The following is a 17,490-nucleotide window of genomic DNA, read 5'->3' as shown; positions in this document are numbered from 1 at the left end:
ATATTGTCTATGGTGCAAGAGACAGAACTGGGTCTAGAGAGAGGAAGATGGAGAGGAAGGAACTGGAGCAAGGAAAGAGCAAGAGAAAAAGGAAAGAGAGGAAGGAAGGAACTCGGGAGAAAGGAAGGAAGAGAGGGAGAGAGAGAAAAAGAGCCTAAAGAAGACAACAGGGGCAGACGAGGCATTGGTACCCCACAGTGCTCCCAGTGGGGCATGGGTAGAGGCTAGGGTAGAAGTCTGTGGATTTAACACTGGGGAAAATGGAATCAAACAAGTTTTTGAGGTCAAAAAAACACTCTAATGCACCTGTGCTAAGCTCAACCATCCCCTATCCAGAAGCAAACCCCAAAGCTAAGAAGTCCTAGGCAGTAACGAGTCAGTCTTCTGTGCTGGGGCAAGACAAGCAGGGAATAGGCTTTTTAAATTTTATTTTAATAGTTTGTTTCTTTATTTATTTGTTTTTCTATATTAGGGAAAATAAAAGTAACAGTTTACAGAAGAAAGCTTTAGAGAATTTTCTTGAATTTCTGCACATTTCTTTAATTGGTCTTATTGAAATACAGTGCATATTTGACATAGTGTACAGATTTTAGTTGTGCAAATCAATGTCTTATCATTTGTATCTGGGACCTTCTTTAAGCTGGAAGATAGACAGCAGGGTACCAATCAACAAAGTCTGGAGCTCAAAGAGCCAGATATGCTGTGACTGTCCAGGATGGTGCAGGCAACTAGTCAATTTGGTGGCGTATACACCACGTGGGAAACGGGGAGAGAGGAGATGTGCGTAGATTGATGAGACTTGTGAACCCATGGAGGAAAGAGGAGGGATGTCAGGGTGCCCTGTATGGCTATAAATGAGCCTAGTGTAGGGACATTGGAGGCTAGGGTTCTATGTGAAATAAAACTGAACCAGCACGGCCAAGGACAGCCAAAGAGTTGTGAAAAGACATGAATGAAAGAAAAGAAAGTCTGCTTCTGGTTGCAGCCATCAGCTTCCAGTTGCAACCTTCCACTTTGATTGCTGAAAGTTTACAAGAGTACAGTTTGCCCCCTGCTCTTCCTTGATCCCCCGAAGGAAAAAAAAATCCTTGAAAAATAAGGCCCTACTGAAGAAGAATGTGTCTTGATTGGTCCAGCTGTGGTAAGTGGGGTTGGACCAGATGCGCTAACTGGAAACATCCCCTTCCTGGTTAAGTACCCTGATCTACCTGCCATCTCCTGCAATGCAGAAGATGCTTCTCAGCACACTGCGGGGACAGATGCAAGGCCAAGCACAAGCCTGCACTGTTTTTTACCTCTAGCCCTCCTGCCAAGCAGGGCTGTAATTCCTGATGCCTTATAATATTGCCCCTCCCTCCGGCACCACATGCAGCCCCCCTCTGAACCACCTTCCCCTTGCCTTTCTTTAACTCTCATTGCAGGTACCCCTTAATTTCTGAAGCAAAGGAGCCACTGATACCTGTTAGAGGAGATGGCATTTTAATACTTTTTAATTAGCACACTCAAGCTGCTGTAAATACCAACTCCTGCATCTGTGCCCCTCTCCCAACCTCCCTGCTCACCCTCAGCTATGTACATAACCAGAGAAGTCTCTCTGATAACCGTCTTGGAGGCTATGCAACCTCCAGAGCTTGGGCTCATTGGAAAGGTCTCTCTCCCAGATAACAACAATTCAATGTGCCTTGACATTTTAATAGCCTGCCGTCCTGGTGAACACAATCGAGCAAGGCAGTGAAGCAAAAATCATTAGGTAAGCAAGATAATCTAAACGGAATCTGCCGCCAGCACCGCTCACATCTGGGAGAGGCTGGCACAGCTGGGCGGGCCTCAAGCAGAGCTCACCGTGCTGTGCTCCATGGTGTCTTTGTCTGTCAGCACACTTACACGCTTGAGTCCCTGTGCATATCTCTGTGCAAAGTCGTTGAGAGATAAACACCCAGACCACCATAGACCCCCTGAGGCTCCAATATGAAATCCCATGAATATGCACAACTTATAATGGACAAAGATATTTCAGACCTCGCTAAGCCATCACAAATATAATCTCACTGCTTAAAGTGTAGGCTTGCCATGTCTCAGAGAGGAGGGCAAAGGTTTGTTGGAGTTCTTGATGCCTACTCCTTAAGAGGTCCCTGTTCATGTGCATTCGTTTACATAAAGATTTTGAATTTAAAGTCACGACACGCTAGTTTCTTTCTGTTGCTGTAACAAAGACAAACATCAAGCAACTTAGTTAAGGAAAGGATTTATTTGACTTACACTCCCAGGGCACAGTTCATTACTGAGGAAAGTCATGGCATGACCTCAAGCAAAAACTTGAAACAGAAATCGTGAGGAATGATGCTTGCTGGTTTCCTCAAAGGTTCATGCTTAGCTAAATTCCTTTTATGGTACAGGATCACCTTCCTGAGGAATGGTACCACCCATAGTAGGCTGGGTCTGCCTACATCAGTTAATAACTAAGTCACCCCCCCTACAAACATGCCCACAGGCTAATATGATGGGGTAATCTCCCAGCTGAGACTCCCTTCTCTGGTGACTCAGGCTGTGTCACGTTGACAGTTAATTCTAATCAGGAAACTTGCATACTGTATAATTTAAGCAGAACTATAGAATATGGAAGTTTCATATTTGCACAAGCAAAGCTCATTTTGACTAGCTCATCTAGTCTTTGAAATACCAGTGTTACTATGTTCCCATTTGGAGATGAAATGATCAAGGCACAGAATAGAAGCAACTTACCCAGATCATCTGTCGTCACTAGTACAGTCAGCGGGAGCCTCATACAAGTAGTCTGCCTCGATTATTTAGGCTTTCTTTACATTGTGCTGGCTCATAAAAGCATAGATCAAAGAGAGAAAAGTGCTACATGTGGTTTAAAAAAAACCAAGTGTATTCCTTTCTGAATATATGCATTTATGTGTATACATGATACACACATACATGTGTGAACACCCAAAACAAGCAAGGCACTAAAAGCCATGTCTTTGTGCGTATGCATGCATACATGCATGTGCCAATGTGTGTGTCTGTGTGCGTGTGCATGTGTGCATGCGTGCACGTGCTTTGTAGCAGTAACGGGAGGAGGCAGAGGAAAAGGAGGAGGGAGAGGAGCCAGCAGTCAGAGGTCAATGTTGGGTGTCTTCTGTGATTACTTTCTATCTGATTTTTTGAGATAAAGTTTCTTACTGAACCTGGAGCTTACCAATTCAGGTAGACAGGCTGGCCAGCAAGCCCCAAGGATCTGCCTGCTTTTCCCAAGACTGTACTAGGGTTCCAGACACACATCACAATGCCCAGGTTCTTATTTGAATACTGAGGATCTGAACTTAGGTCGGTATGCTTGAGCAGCAAGTGCCTTACCAACTGGGCCAATCCCCAGCCCATGACTATTTTCCAATGCAAATGCTCACCTTGGCTTATACCTCACAGGCACGCATACATGGACACTCTGTGAATCCCTAGACTATAGCTAGGGTACATAAGGTATATACAGATATAATAATCAATTAGACATAGTCCTTCAACTACCTCATAGCCTACAGAGAAATCAAACAGGAAAATAGGTAGCTAACCTTAAGGGCTAGAGACAGAGGATCACGAGGAGCTATGGAGGTGTGGAGTGCCCCATCCTGACACCTACTTCTAAGCAGTCACCCGCTCCCCATCAGTCTTCCTGGTAAGCCACCCACTTAACTCCATCATTGCAAACTCTAAGGGCTCTGTTTAAGAACTGCCTTAAAGACCAAGCTACACAAGAAAAATTAACCTTGTTACTTGGTAATTACACAGAGGTACACATACATTCATACCCCTTTCTAAGAAAGATAGCAGAACTGACGTCACAAAACCCTGGGAGCAGGAGACCACAGGCGTTTCTCCTGTTGGAGCCCCACCCTCCCAGCTGCTCATTGCCTTTCCCAGCACAGAGCAGCTTCCCCTGGTGCTGACTTGGCAAGCTCCTGACTTTATGAATATGACCCTCGGCGGGGAGAGTCCCTCTCTGCATCCCCCAACTATGTTATCACCATTATTAAGGAGCTTAAAAGAGGAACTGGGGGGACGAGACACTGCTGGAATTGCAGGCTGATTGTGATTGATGTGTTCCTATTAGTGCCTCAGTGTTATCTCTCTGGATGGCAAGAACAACCAGTGAGTTGTAACACAACAGATTACCTGAGTTCCCAGCCTTAGAAGGGTGTTTAAATAAAATATAGTCCCTCTTAGCAAGAGGCTCATTTTGTCTGCGGAGCTCCCGGACTATGTCATGTCAGCTCTGATTCGCTGCGCCTCTCCTCAGTAAACATGTCTTATCATTAATAATTCCTTACAGGCACCGTCTCTGAGAGTCCTCTCTCGCTCTCTCCCCCCTCACTCTTCCTCTAGGTGGCTGGATTCAGACACATCACGCTTCGGCTTGGGTTCCAAGGTGCTATTCTCTGGATTTTCACCTGCCTTGCCAAAAATGATTGATTACGCTGGGCCAACTGGGTGTCCGGCAATACCCAACAAATGACTTTGGCCCCTAACAGCAGGCCTTGGCCAGATAGAAATCAATATTTCACCATTAAAATCTATCAAAGAAGAGTTAAGGCACCATCTGTCCCTGCCGCCTCTCTATGGTGTGTGAACATTAAATCCGACACTTGTACCACACGGGTAATCAATATATAGTGGTTCACAGATCATTTGTGGTCCCCCTTTAGCAGTGATGGATGTCTGGAATCGTTGTGATTCATTTTGTCAGACCATTAAACAAGATTCTGTCCAGTTCCTTCCTGATTTCATTTAGAGGATCATTCTTCACAGTTCATAAGAGGGAAACAGTTTTACCAATCTGCTTCTATTTCAATAAGTCACTTTATAGAGATTTTGTGTCCTGCAGACTGTAAAAATTCTAGAGAGATAGTACAAACAGACCTCTGAAGCTATTCACTGCGTGACATATGCAGAAGGTGTGGAGAGAGGAATGTAAATATGTTTACCTCTTTATCTGCAAATGTTGGTTTTAACCCATTCCTAGCTGGAAGACCAGCCTGCAGACTGGGTGTTCTGAGAATCTCAGCTGCAGCTAGAGGATGAAGCTGGGTGACAGTGAGTTTTATTTACATTGAAGGAGCTGAGGAATCCACCTGAGGGCATGGTCAAAAAAATGACACAGGCCTTTCTGAATACTGCAGTTCGGACCCTGATTGTATGTGTGTGTGTGTGTGTGTGTGTGTGTGTGTGTGTGTGTGTGTGTGTCTGTCTGTCTGTGTGTGTGTTTGCATGCATGTGTGAATATTACTGTTGGTGTTGGTACAAGTGTGTGTATGGATGTAGAGCCAAGCTTGATGAGCCTCAGCCTGTCATTCCTCAGGTGCTGTCCACCTTGTTTTTTGTAACAGGGTCTTTCATTGGCCTAGAACTAACCAAGCTGGCTATGTTAGCCCCAGGGATCCACCTGTTGCCACCTCCTAAGTGCCAGGATAACAAGCATGTGACACCACACCCTGTTTTTGTTGTTGTTTTGTTATTATGGCTTCTGGAGATCAGACCCAGGTCCATGTGCTTGAAGGAAAAGCACTTTACCAACTGAGCTATCACCCTAGCCTAAGACCCTCTTTTATATGGTCAAGGTGATCTTTTCCCTCACCCAAGTAGTGGGAAAATGTCTCTTTGTACTCTGTTCAAGCACAGGGACCCGAGAAAGAAGGTGCTGGCTATGCTGTAGACCATCAGGTCTAGATGAGAATGAAGGACCTAAATGGCATTGTGACAAACATTTGTGGAGAGCCAACCTGTTGTCCACCATGTATGCACAATTCTTTGCTTCAGTAAGCCTACAAGGTTGCTGTTATAACCCTCACTTCCCAGGGAGCAAAGAGACTCAGAGAAATTAAACTTTCTACCTGAGATTGCTGTTCGTGAATGGTGTAAATCCAACCCAAGTAGATCGTCTGGTAGCTTCGCTCGTATGAACTGTGGATCGTGCAGATAATTCTTGGCTAACTTAAGTGGATTTCTTCAATGTTTCTGGACTTGTCTGTGACACTGACAAACCAGTGCTCTTAGGAAATAAAATCCTATCTGATTATTATTTCAGTTAATAGTTATGATTATCTTCTTCTCATCTTCACTAATTTGTTGTGAATTTGTACAATAGATTTTGATATTTACCCCTCCCCTAACTCTTCCCAGATCCATCCTTCCTTCTCTAACCTCCCCACTTTGTGCCCTAAATGGAACATTTAGGTCCCATCCCTTCTCTGTAAGGTTAAGGTATCACTGCAGAAGAGAAGGCAGAAAAATTGTAAGAGTCAGAGGCGGTGGGTGGCTACAAGGAAAGCGTTTTCTGAAGACACGGGGCGGGTACACATGAACTCAATGGAGTTGAGCCAGATGCACAGGGCTTTCACAGGCTCAGACCACACAAGACTCCAGCCTGGAGATGGGAGGGGAGCACCCACTCACACTTCAGGTTCTACAGGGAGTAAACGGGTGCTGGGAAAAGGAGAGTTGGTTTTCTTTAAAAGTGCAGCCCCTGGTGGGTTGGTCACTCTCCTATGAAGATCACACTCCCAAAGACTGTATGTTGTATGGGGACCACTGTACCACTGGGTGTACTGGATGGGTTGTTTTTAAAGTATTTTTTAATTCAGATATCAGAATGCTCAATAGGTTGCACCAGTGAATTCAGACCCAAGAACCAAATGAACAGAGATGTGTTTGTATGTGTAAGGCACTAAGTAATTCACTCCACGACCATGTAATGGGTTTTAAACTATTTTCTGGTGATGGACTAGATGCTTCTTTATATAGTTATTGCTGATGTTTGTAGAGATAGATAGATAGATGTTGGCTTCAATATTAACATAAGCATAAATATGTGGGTAGACAATATGCATTAATATAAATACATAATTAAGATAAAACTATGATGTTACATAGTACATGTAAAATTTAAAAGACCTTAGAGATAATGTAATGCATTCATTCCTTCTTTTCCTTTTGAAACGACGCAGCTTAAGTTAAGCAAAAGTGAAATTTGAACTGAAGAGATGGTAGTGGGTAAAGCCCTTTTGCCACAGAAACATAAGGATCTTAGTTTAGATCTCCAGAATACACTTTAAGCTGGGCGGAGTAGTCTGTGCCTATAATCCAGTGCTCCTGCTGGGATGGGAGGCAGAGACAGGAAACCTGCAGAAGCTCACTGGCCAGTTAGCCTGGGCGCACAGTGCTGACCAACATGAGATCTGTATCAAACAAGATGGAAGGCAAGGACTGCACGGGAGGTTGTTCTCTGACCTTTACATGTGTGTTCTGGGCATTAGTGCACCCATGCTTAGATACATGAACATATGTGCACATGGATACATATACACATGCATATGTATGCATTCTTATCTCCACCATACCTCACTCAATATCAGGTGACCCTGCCTGAATTTGAGTATTCTGGAGATATCAGAACACTCAAGAGTCCCAAAGATAATCCATGTGTATATGTGTGTGTGTGTGTGTGTGTGTGTGTGTTTTTACACTCACACACATGTGTGCATGCATGCATAAGGAGTACATGTGTGCCTTTTTGTGTTGAGATCAGAGATTGATATTGAATGTCTTCTGCAATCTCTCCCCATGTTATTTTTTAAGCAAGGTTTTTCACTGAACCTGGAGCTCATCAGTTCAACTAGGCCTAGAGGCCAGTGAGCTCCAGGGATCCATTTGTCTGCACCCACGAGGGCTGGGGTTATTGATATGTGGCCCTGCATTTGGCTTTTACATGGGTGCTGAGAATACAAACTCAAGTCCTCTTCATGTTTGCCCAGCAGTTCCTCTACCAGTGATGCCTTCTTACTCTCCGCATCAGAACCATGTTTAATAGCTAGTGGTACCCTGTAGAATGCCAGTCTAAGGAACCCAAGAAGTGTGAGACATAGGGTAGATCTTTAAAAGCCTAGGCTTTGGTCCCATCTGTGCTATCTCAGACAGGCCTCTGTGAGCTTTGTAAGACTGAAGCTAGTTGCAACTGCCTCACAAAGGAATTGCAAGAATTATATTAAACAACATAAACTCAGGAACAGGTCTACAAAATTAGTACCTTGTTTGTTCCTTTCTTCTTTCTTTCTTCCCCAACTTCACTTCATGAATGTATATCACACTGTACTTCAGTCACCTATAATAATCTGTGATGGATTGTGCGATGCCAGGATTTATCTCAGCTCTCTCTGGTTCTAGAATCATGTAACCTGGGAATGAAAGTAAGTCTGAGGTCTTCGAGTCTACCACTGACCAGTAGAGGAGTCGCTTTCCCTGCCCGCCTGCCAGGCCATTCTCAATAACCAGGGTCTCTGGCTGTCTCAGGAGCCGTGCCTCTTCACTGAACAGTGTTCTAATGACCAATTTCCTGCTAAGCCAACCCCGTGTAAATGCTACCGATTAGCCCCAGTCATAATTCCAACCCATAACCACCTCATGTTCCGTGTAATAATTTAATGGAATCAAAAGAAATGTTCCCTTTAATTGTGTTAAAACTACCTCTTTGGAGCCTTCTTTGTCATAGGACTAGACTCCAAGTACAGAGACAGTGACAAAGCTGGCTTTGAGATTTTGTTCTGTGTTCTCACGGACTGTGGTCATGAGGATGTTTGCTTGTTTGAATTGTATTCTTTTTCTTGGTCTCCCCTTTGGTCTCTGTTTCTCTCTAGCTTTGTCTCAACACCACCCCTTGAAACCCAGAGCTGCCCAGAATACATCCATCTCTACCATACACTTCTGTTCCTGTCAATCATTTTTTTCTTTTCTATCCTCTCTCTTTCTTTTCATCTTTTGCAGTGTAGCCTTTTCCCTCCAGGCATGACTTGATCGTCCTACTGACATTTTGGAGCAGAGACTCCCTTGCCCTGGTAGCCAGAATAACTAATTGAATCGAGCAAGAATAGAGCTAGTCGACCTAGTAGAGTTGGGTCAGGATGATATTAATGAAGCTGCTGCTTAGTAGCAATGGAAAATGGGAGGTTACAGGGGCCTCACCTAGGAGTCCAGACCCCTGTCCTAGCTTCAAATGATCTTGAGAAATACTGTAATATATAGAAACTAAAAGATTAACTGAATGGGGTGGAGACTTCATAATGCAGGTTCCAGGATGTCACCATCCACTATGTGGTAAGATTTTGTAATGATACAACTATTTGGGGGGGGGGGGAACTCATGCTCCTGCAGTAGCACCTCACCCATGCTATATAAAAATGCCCCGTAAACTTACTACTTCACTAAGCTAGCCTTGAGTATGATTGTTTTTTGCCCTATTTTGGGTAAATAGGGCAGAAAAAATGAAACACACCACTATCCAGTTTCCTTCCATGTAACATGCCTTTCCATCTATCTACCCTTCCATCTCTGAGACATCAATCAGAGAAGAAGGCCAGTCTATTCTGGAAGACCAGATAAGACCTTTAAAATAGAATGAACCATCTTTCCAGCCATTTTTCCAGCCATTTTCCAGCCATCTTCCCAGCCCCAAAAGGCTACCCAGCCATGAATATCTGTTGCAGATCTTTCTGTTTTCAGGAACACTCCATCATCTGTTGTAGTTGTTATTATTTTCAAGAACACTCGGTTACCAGTGTTAGACCCATGTGGACAGGCTCCTATCTTTACTAGCTCCCAACAGCATGGTATGGTCTCTCAACTGTCTCAAATATTCACACATTCAGAGACAGAGTTTAATCTCCCTCACCCTACATCCTAGCCATCCCCAAAAGTTACAAAAAACTGCTATAGTCTGTCCAGGTTATTCAAGACAGGCTGCCATGCCCAGAGCTCTCCCTGGATGATCATTGTGTGGCCATAGAACTCTGCAAGTCAACCTTTAGGCCTCACTTGGGTCTGGTCTTCCAAGTCTCCTTCCTGGATAGATTATGATGCTACCCTGTTAATTCTTTCTTGTTTGTATGCAGACTTCTGAGCCTAGTGTATCTGATCATCGACACATAAAAACTCTGAATCAGAGTACCCTTGTGGGGCTGGAAAGATGGCTCAGTGATTAAAAGAACTTGCTGCTTTTTTCGAAGGATGCAAGTTGCCTTCCCAGCACCCACTCAAGAGCTTCACAATCACCTATAATTACAGTCACAATGGCCCAATACTACCTTCTTGCCCCCATAGGAATTTGCACACATATGGCACACACACACACACACACACACACAATATAGGAGTAGCTTTGTTAGGAAGGGTAGAGAACTATGTTCTCTAGGTAACCAGGCTCTAGGCAGAGAGAGCTGAGAGCAATGTGAAAACATACATAGCCCATGCCATCCAGAGGATGGAGGCAACCCAACTGTTGTTACAGTGCATGGATCATACATTGATGAAGACCCAAATCTCCTACCCAGAAAAAGAATGACTCCAACAAATAACCCAGGTTGTATATGTCCTGCTCCTCTAGCTCGGCCACATAGCACACATCACATACTAACTACATTTGCTCCCTCTTGATACAAGACCCTCCTTCCCTCAGACACCCTTAAGGCCTGAAACCTTGCTTTGTCTAGCAAGACTGAAGCTTCTTACTGCAGATTCCATCATGCTTTGATGCCTACCTGCTGGGGTTAATAAATGACTTCTCTGAAGGACAATTAAACTCAGTGACTCATTCACAGAGCCCTCTTATCTCAATCTCCCAAGTCTAACAGTCTCCACACTGCCTCTTCTCGAAAAGTCATATCTGTTAATATCTGTCAGGTTCAGTCACAAGTGCACCCTTGACCAAGAGGGACAGCAGCCATACTCAATCAGAACCCAAGAGCTTCCCACCTATGGCTTCTACTCTGCTCAAAGGGTATTTGGGGTGAGTGTATCTCATCTTACAATAGTGAGACCAACTTCATGAAGCCTGAGGTCTGAAACTTTCCATCTCCTCTTTCCCTTCCAATCTAGTCAGGTATCTCCAGAACTATTTCTAATGGAGTAGGTAATACAGTCTCAAAGATTTCCTAGAATTTAAAACATTCTTACTCTTTGTCCCAGTGTAAAGTGATCTGTTCCCTCAATAGATTTTTTTTTTTGAGAGCTACTTTCAGGCCATTGTTACAGTAATCAAAACCCATTCTGGAATTCGCAGCTGGTCAAAGTGCAGAAAGCAAGTGCCAGTGGAGTGTTCAGTCATACATGAGATATCCATATCACATCCATCCCGCCCAAGGCTCAGGGATCACCACAGGAGATTAGGTAGAAAGTTCATAGGAGCCAGAGGATGGCGAGGACCTCTCTCCAGCAGCTATGCTTGCCTGCACAAGACAAGACTGTGAATAGTCCAGCATGGATGGGGGAGGGGTTCAGGAGTCCCCATCCCTAGCTGAGAGCCATTGGAAGTTTATGACACAGACCAGAGAGAGTTGGTTTTCTTTAGGAGTGTGTTCCTTGGGAGGTTGCCCACACTCCAGTGGATGACCTCACCCCCATACATATTTGAGAAGCATAAATCGGACACCGAGGGTTAGAATCAGATTTAAAAAAAAAAAAAACCATGGGAGGGGACATTAGGAGGCTATGAGGGGAGTTTAAGGGGGAGTGGGTGTGCATATATGTGTGAATTCTCAAAGAACAAATCAAAATATCGCATTTTAAGAAATGTTCTGGGGTCCTCATGGTTTTTGTTTCTTCACAAGTTTTTTTCTTATGCTAGAGCCTTTATTTCAATATGTTCTCCATACCCAGCCTCTCACGGTTGTCCCTTCTCATAGAAGCTCTTAGTAACATGAGTTTCCAGATGAGAAGTTGAGGCTCTGAGAGACTTAGTGTGTTCCATAATGTCCCACAGCTCATTAGTGGCTGAAACAAGAAGTCTCTGGTCAGACTCCACAGACAGAGCCACTAAGCACCTGGCTATACCTTTGTCTAAAAAATAATTTAATATATTTATTCATAACTGTGATGGGAGTTGTGGCATTACAGAGACAACTATAGGCCTGATTAGAAACCTTTCCACTAGATTATTTCTACCCAACTTAGTCTCCCACTGGTCTGTTATGTAAACACCAATAATAAATTTATATTTATATATGTATGTGCATTTGAGTATACATTGCAAAAGGAGCCAAAACTTAACTGTGGGGCTTGTTTCTCAGGTGCCAGCCACTGTGTTTTTGAGGAAAAACTCTCACTAGGTCAATCGGGCTGCTTGGCAAGTTGGCTTCAGAGATCTGACTCTCTCTGCCTCCTCAGCTTTGGGCTTAGAAGTGCATGTCACCAAACTCAGCCTTTTACAGGGGGTTCTCAAGATCAAGCCCAGTTCCTCAAAATGCTTGCAAAACAAACGATTTACCTATAGAAGCATCTACTCGGTGCCAAAGGCAAGATAGTTGTCCTGGGCAGCAGAAGTCACAGGTTTGCCTAGAACAGTGGTTCTCAACCTTCCTAATGTTGTGACTCTTTAATACAGTTCTTAGTGTTTCGGTGATCCTATCCAAAACACTATTTTTGTTGCTACTTCATAACTGTAATTTGGCTACTGTTATGAATCTAATATACATATTTTTTTGGAGCTAGAGGTCTGTCAAATGGGTCGTGACCCACAGGTTGAGAACCACTGGCATAGTAGCGCATGAACACAGCTAAAGTCCACTGAGCACCCTAAACCACTCCTGGAGTCTTTTAAAGACTTCTGCGACAGAGAGAAACAAAAACACAAATTTATCTTGGGACACCCAGTGTGAATCCCCTTGCAACTGGACCTTGTCCAGACAGAGGTTACAGGCTGTTAGTGTTTCAGGTCTGTTTGGCTTTTACAAGAGGCCCATACAGAAAGCAGGTGAGATAGTCCAATGAGGAGAGTGCTTACAGAAAGCAGGTGAGATGGCCCAATGGGAAGAGTGCTTACAGAGAGCACCTGAGCTTGCCCAATGAGAAGAGTGCTTACAGAGAGCACCTGAGATTGCCCAATGAGGAGAGTGCTTACTGCACAAGCATGAGGCTATGAGTTGGAATCCGCAGGGCTCCTGTAAAGCTGGACTGGGTAGTGGGGGATATCTGCAACCCAGTGCTCCTCTGAGGAGATGAGAGCCAAAGACAGGCTGGTCCCCAGAAGCTTGTGGGCTAGTCAGCCTGTAAAGTGTAGTGGAGGTTCAACTAGCATACCTTGTCTTAAACATGGTTGGAAGGTAAGGATGATCTCTCAAGGTTGTTCTCTGGCCTCCCCTGGGCACGCACACAAATATTACAAACAAACAAACAAACAAACGAAAACAAAACAAAAAAAAACAAGTTCCTGTAGACTGACGATTTTTATTTTTAATCTGCTTTAATCTGCAAAATCTTTCCTCTTTCTTCCTTCCTCCCTTCCTCTCTCCCTCCCTCTCTCTCTCTCAAACTTACTCTGAAATTGAAGATAACTTTGAACTCCTGATCTTCCTGCCTTTATATACTAAGTGCCTGGATTTGGGAAATATGCCATCACACCCAGTTTATGGGGTAAAAACCAAGGCTTTGTGAATGATACCTAGCTGCCCCACCACTTAATCTGAAGTTTAAAAATCCAATACGCTCTCAGACCTGAAATGTTTATCACCCCAAGAAGATATGAAAATTCCAGGCCTGACTTCATGTGATATATAATGTTCAAAATCCAGGTGTACTAAAAATACCATATGAAATCACCTTCAGGCTATGTGTGCAAAGTATCACTGGAGCATAAACTGAATTCATGTTTAGACTTGATTCTCTAACAGCTTTGTTAGGTGTCTGAAAACAGTCTGAAACATTCAGAGAAACCTAAAATCCCAAACCACTATTGGTCTCCAGCATTCTGAACAAAATATACTCACTCTTTACAACATGTACATGGGGAAATTAGTTATCCTAAGGGGCAGGTCTTTAAAATGTCTAAACGCCCTTGCCGTAAAGCCCGATGCCTTGTGTTGGAGTTCTGGGTCCTACATGTTGGAGATAGAGGGTCAGATGCCATGTCTTTTGGAAGGCATCTTTCACCTTCCAAACAAACATGGCGGTACAAACACTCTACACAAAATAAATAAAATGTAATAAATGTTTTAAGACAAGGCATGGTGATACATGCTTACGATACCAATGCTGGAGAAGTAGCTATAGTAAGGTCTCTGGAGTCCACTGAGCACCAATTTAACAGGATTATCCATTTCCAGGCCTGTGGAAGACCTTGTATCAAAAAGCAAAGTGGGCAGCAATCTGAAGAGCAATGCCTGAGGTTGACATCTGGCTTCCACACACACATTCATGCACATGCATGTGCACACACTAAAAAAAAAATAAGAAAGAATGGACCCTGAGAATATGGCTCAGTGGGTAAGGTACTTGCTGAGCAAGTATGAGAACCTGAATTCATATGCCCAGATCCCATGTCAGAAAGCTGGCAGAGGCATGTAAACATACATGGAGACAGATACAGTAGGCTCAGTGGGACTTGATGGCTTTCAGCCTATCCCTGGGCTCAGTGAGAGACCCAGGCTGAAGGGAATAAACACATACATACATACATACATACATACATACATACACAAGGTAAACACACACACAGGTATGTGTGCGCAAACCATATATTACATACATATACAGACACATGCAAAAAATGAGCATGCAAAGAAAGTGCCTGGCACATAGTAGGTCATCAGGAATTGGGAGCAGCTGTGAATTCCCTGGGAAACGGATGGCATGGCATGGCCTTGGATGCCAGGCTGAAAGACTCCATCACCTCAGAGCATCACTCTGCCACTGTCAATGTCTTTCCCCTCAAGATGGGTGGGGCAGATGCAGGGTGGGGGGAGCAGGACGAGGGGTTTCAGGGTAACAAGACTAATCAGGATTTCACCATCAAAGCAAATATATCCAATTAACAGCTATTAAGGAGCATTTTCCGGCACCGTGCGCAGTGAAGGCCATTCTATCTAGCAGAAATTAATCTTAATTATTGGTACCTGCATATATACATGCAAAGGGAAGCAAGTCACATTAATCTACATTAAACTTAATAGCAGTCCGTGTATTATCTATTCTGAGTCAAAATTGACTGCTGGCCCCCGTGCAGATCTCTGCTGTGCTAACTCAAGTAATTACTGTGCAGTGGGTCTCAAAGACACAATTTGTTCCCTATATAATAAATCAGCTGCTAGAAGCTTTTTATAATTAAAAACCAAGGGGGAAAGATAGAACTGTATAGGCAAATGTCGTTTTCTTCTGAGGGAAATTACAGGAAAGGGAAAGAGGTTTTGTTGCCTAGTTGGGAAGCTAGAATCCCTGTCTTTATACATTCCTAAACAAAGACAGAAATCTTGTTCAACTTTGGTGACTGTACAAGAGAATGCTTAAGAACCCCAACTCTTCAGGTTTCTAAGAGTCCTTAACTTCATTTCCGAGGAGAGTAATAAGCCTGTCAGGGATAAATGGCTTCCAGGAATTGGGATTTTCAGTAGTATTGGTCAATGTGGAAGGGCCCAGTTCAGTTTCACTTAGTGGGGCCCTTCTGCATGAACCACAAGGGAAACAGTGACTGTGTTCTCCTCCTCTCTGCTGCCCATAGCCCTTCCCATTAGGATACTGGACATGAATCCCATAAATCAGTTGGTAGAAGTTAATCTACCTTCAATGACTCTCTTTCAAGTTTATCATCTGCATTTCTACAGACATTTGTCCCTCTCTCTGCCCAAGCCCAGCTACTCCATTTTAGTTAGAATTGTTCTTATCAAAACTGTGTATGCTTGTGTGTGCACACATGTATATAGGTGTGTGTGTGTGTTTACACATGTTTGTACATGTTTGTACATGTTTGATGTGTACACTTGTGGAGGCCAGGCATTGCTGTCAGGTGTCTTTTCTAATCATCTCTCCACCTTATAATTTATTACGTACATATGTATATACGTATGTATGTATGTATGTATATATGTATGTATGTATTGAGACATGGTCTTTCATTGTGCCTGAAGCTCAGGAGTCCATCTGTGTATTCTTCCCTCAGTGCTGGGGTTTCAAATGCACACCATCATGTCAAGCTTTAACATGGGTGCTGGGGATCAGAACCCAGACACACATGCTGACATGGCAGTGACTTTACTCCCTGAGTCATATCCCCAACCTTAGTTAGGACTCTTTTCTGGGATTGAGTTATAGTTAGGGCTGTACAATCATACCACAGGCTGGTTGTGGTGGTTTAAATGAGAATGCCCTCTTAGGTTCATATATTTGAATGCTTGGTACCAGTCGGTGGAACTGTTTGAGAAGGATTAGGAAGTGTGGCCTTGTTGGAGGAAGTGTCTTACTAGAGTGGGCTTTGAGGGTTTTTTTTTTTTTAAATCATCACATTCCCAGTTAGCTCTCTCTCTCTCTCTCTGCCTCCAGCTTGCAGATCAGAAGTTAAGCTCTTAGCTACTGCTCTAGCACTCTACTGTGCCTGCTGCCATGCTGCCGGCCATGATCATGGACTCCAACCATCTGGAACCCTGAGCCCCAGTTAACATTTTCATTTATAAGTTGCCTTTGTCATTTTGGTGGTTTGAATAAGAATGGCCCCAGAGGCTAATATATTTGTATGCTTAGTTACCAGAGACTGGAATTGTTTGAAAGGAGCAGAAGGCATGGCCTTGTTAGAGGAAGTATGTCACTGGGGGGTGGGGGCACTGAAATTTAGAAAGCTCACACCAAGCCCATTGTTTCTCTCTATGCCTGGGATCAGGATGTAGCTCCCAGCTACTACTCCAGTGCCAAACATGTTGCCATACTCCCTGTCGTGATGATAATAGACCAACCCTCTGAAATTATAAGCAAACTCCCAATTAAATGTCTTCTTTGAGTTGCTTTGGTCTTGGTGTCTCTTCACAACAATAGGACAGTGATTAATACAGTCATGGTGTTTCTTCTTAACAATACATAAGTAACTAAGACAGAATTTGGTACCAGGGTGTGGGCTATTGCTGTGACAGACATGACAGTGTAGTTTTTTGGAGGGATGTGAAAGACTTTTTGACTTCTGGCTCAGACAGTGGCTGAACACTGACTGTAGGCATGGTTTAGTGGACCATTCTAGTAAAAGTTTGGAAGACAGTGCTGAGAGCAATGTGAACTATAGAGGCACAGCTCAGGAGATTCCAGGGGGTAGCAATACCATCAACTGGACTAGAAACCTTTCTTGTGATATTTTGGCTAAGAATATGGCTAGTTTTCATCCTTGTTCTAAGAATCTGCATGAGGCTAAATTTGCACATGTCCAAAGCCATGAACAACTTTTTTTACATGGGTGTTTGGAATTCAGACTCAGGTCCTCATGCTTATGCAAGAAGGACTTTTACCAACCTGAACCATTTCCTAGCCCCTACGGCTTTATTTTAATTAAGACATATTTACATCATTTCTCCCTTCCTCTTTACTTCTCCCAAGATCCTCCCCTTACCTAACTCTTTCAGATGCATGGCTTCTGTTTTTTTTTATTTTACACACACACACACACACACACACACACACACACACACACACACACAC

At 43.6% G+C, this 17,490-nt stretch overlaps 1 long non-coding RNA gene across 1 annotated transcript; it reads left to right on the top strand.

The window, feature by feature from the left end:
* Nucleotides 1–1,697: 1,697 nt before the first annotated feature.
* Nucleotides 1,698–4,787, top strand: LOC114624538. Its single transcript, XR_003711951.1, has 2 exons — nt 1,698–1,750; nt 4,387–4,787. It is a non-coding gene; the product is annotated as an uncharacterized LOC114624538 (long non-coding RNA).
* The last annotated feature ends 12,703 nt before the right edge of the window (nt 4,788–17,490 follow it).

Source organism: Grammomys surdaster, unplaced genomic scaffold, assembly GCF_004785775.1.
Source record: "Grammomys surdaster isolate TR1022 unplaced genomic scaffold, NIH_TR_1.0 208, whole genome shotgun sequence".
Taxonomy (NCBI): Eukaryota; Metazoa; Chordata; class Mammalia; order Rodentia; family Muridae; genus Grammomys; species Grammomys surdaster.
Note: the sequence above shows the minus strand (reverse complement) of the source record. Positions and strands in the feature narration are given on the sequence as shown.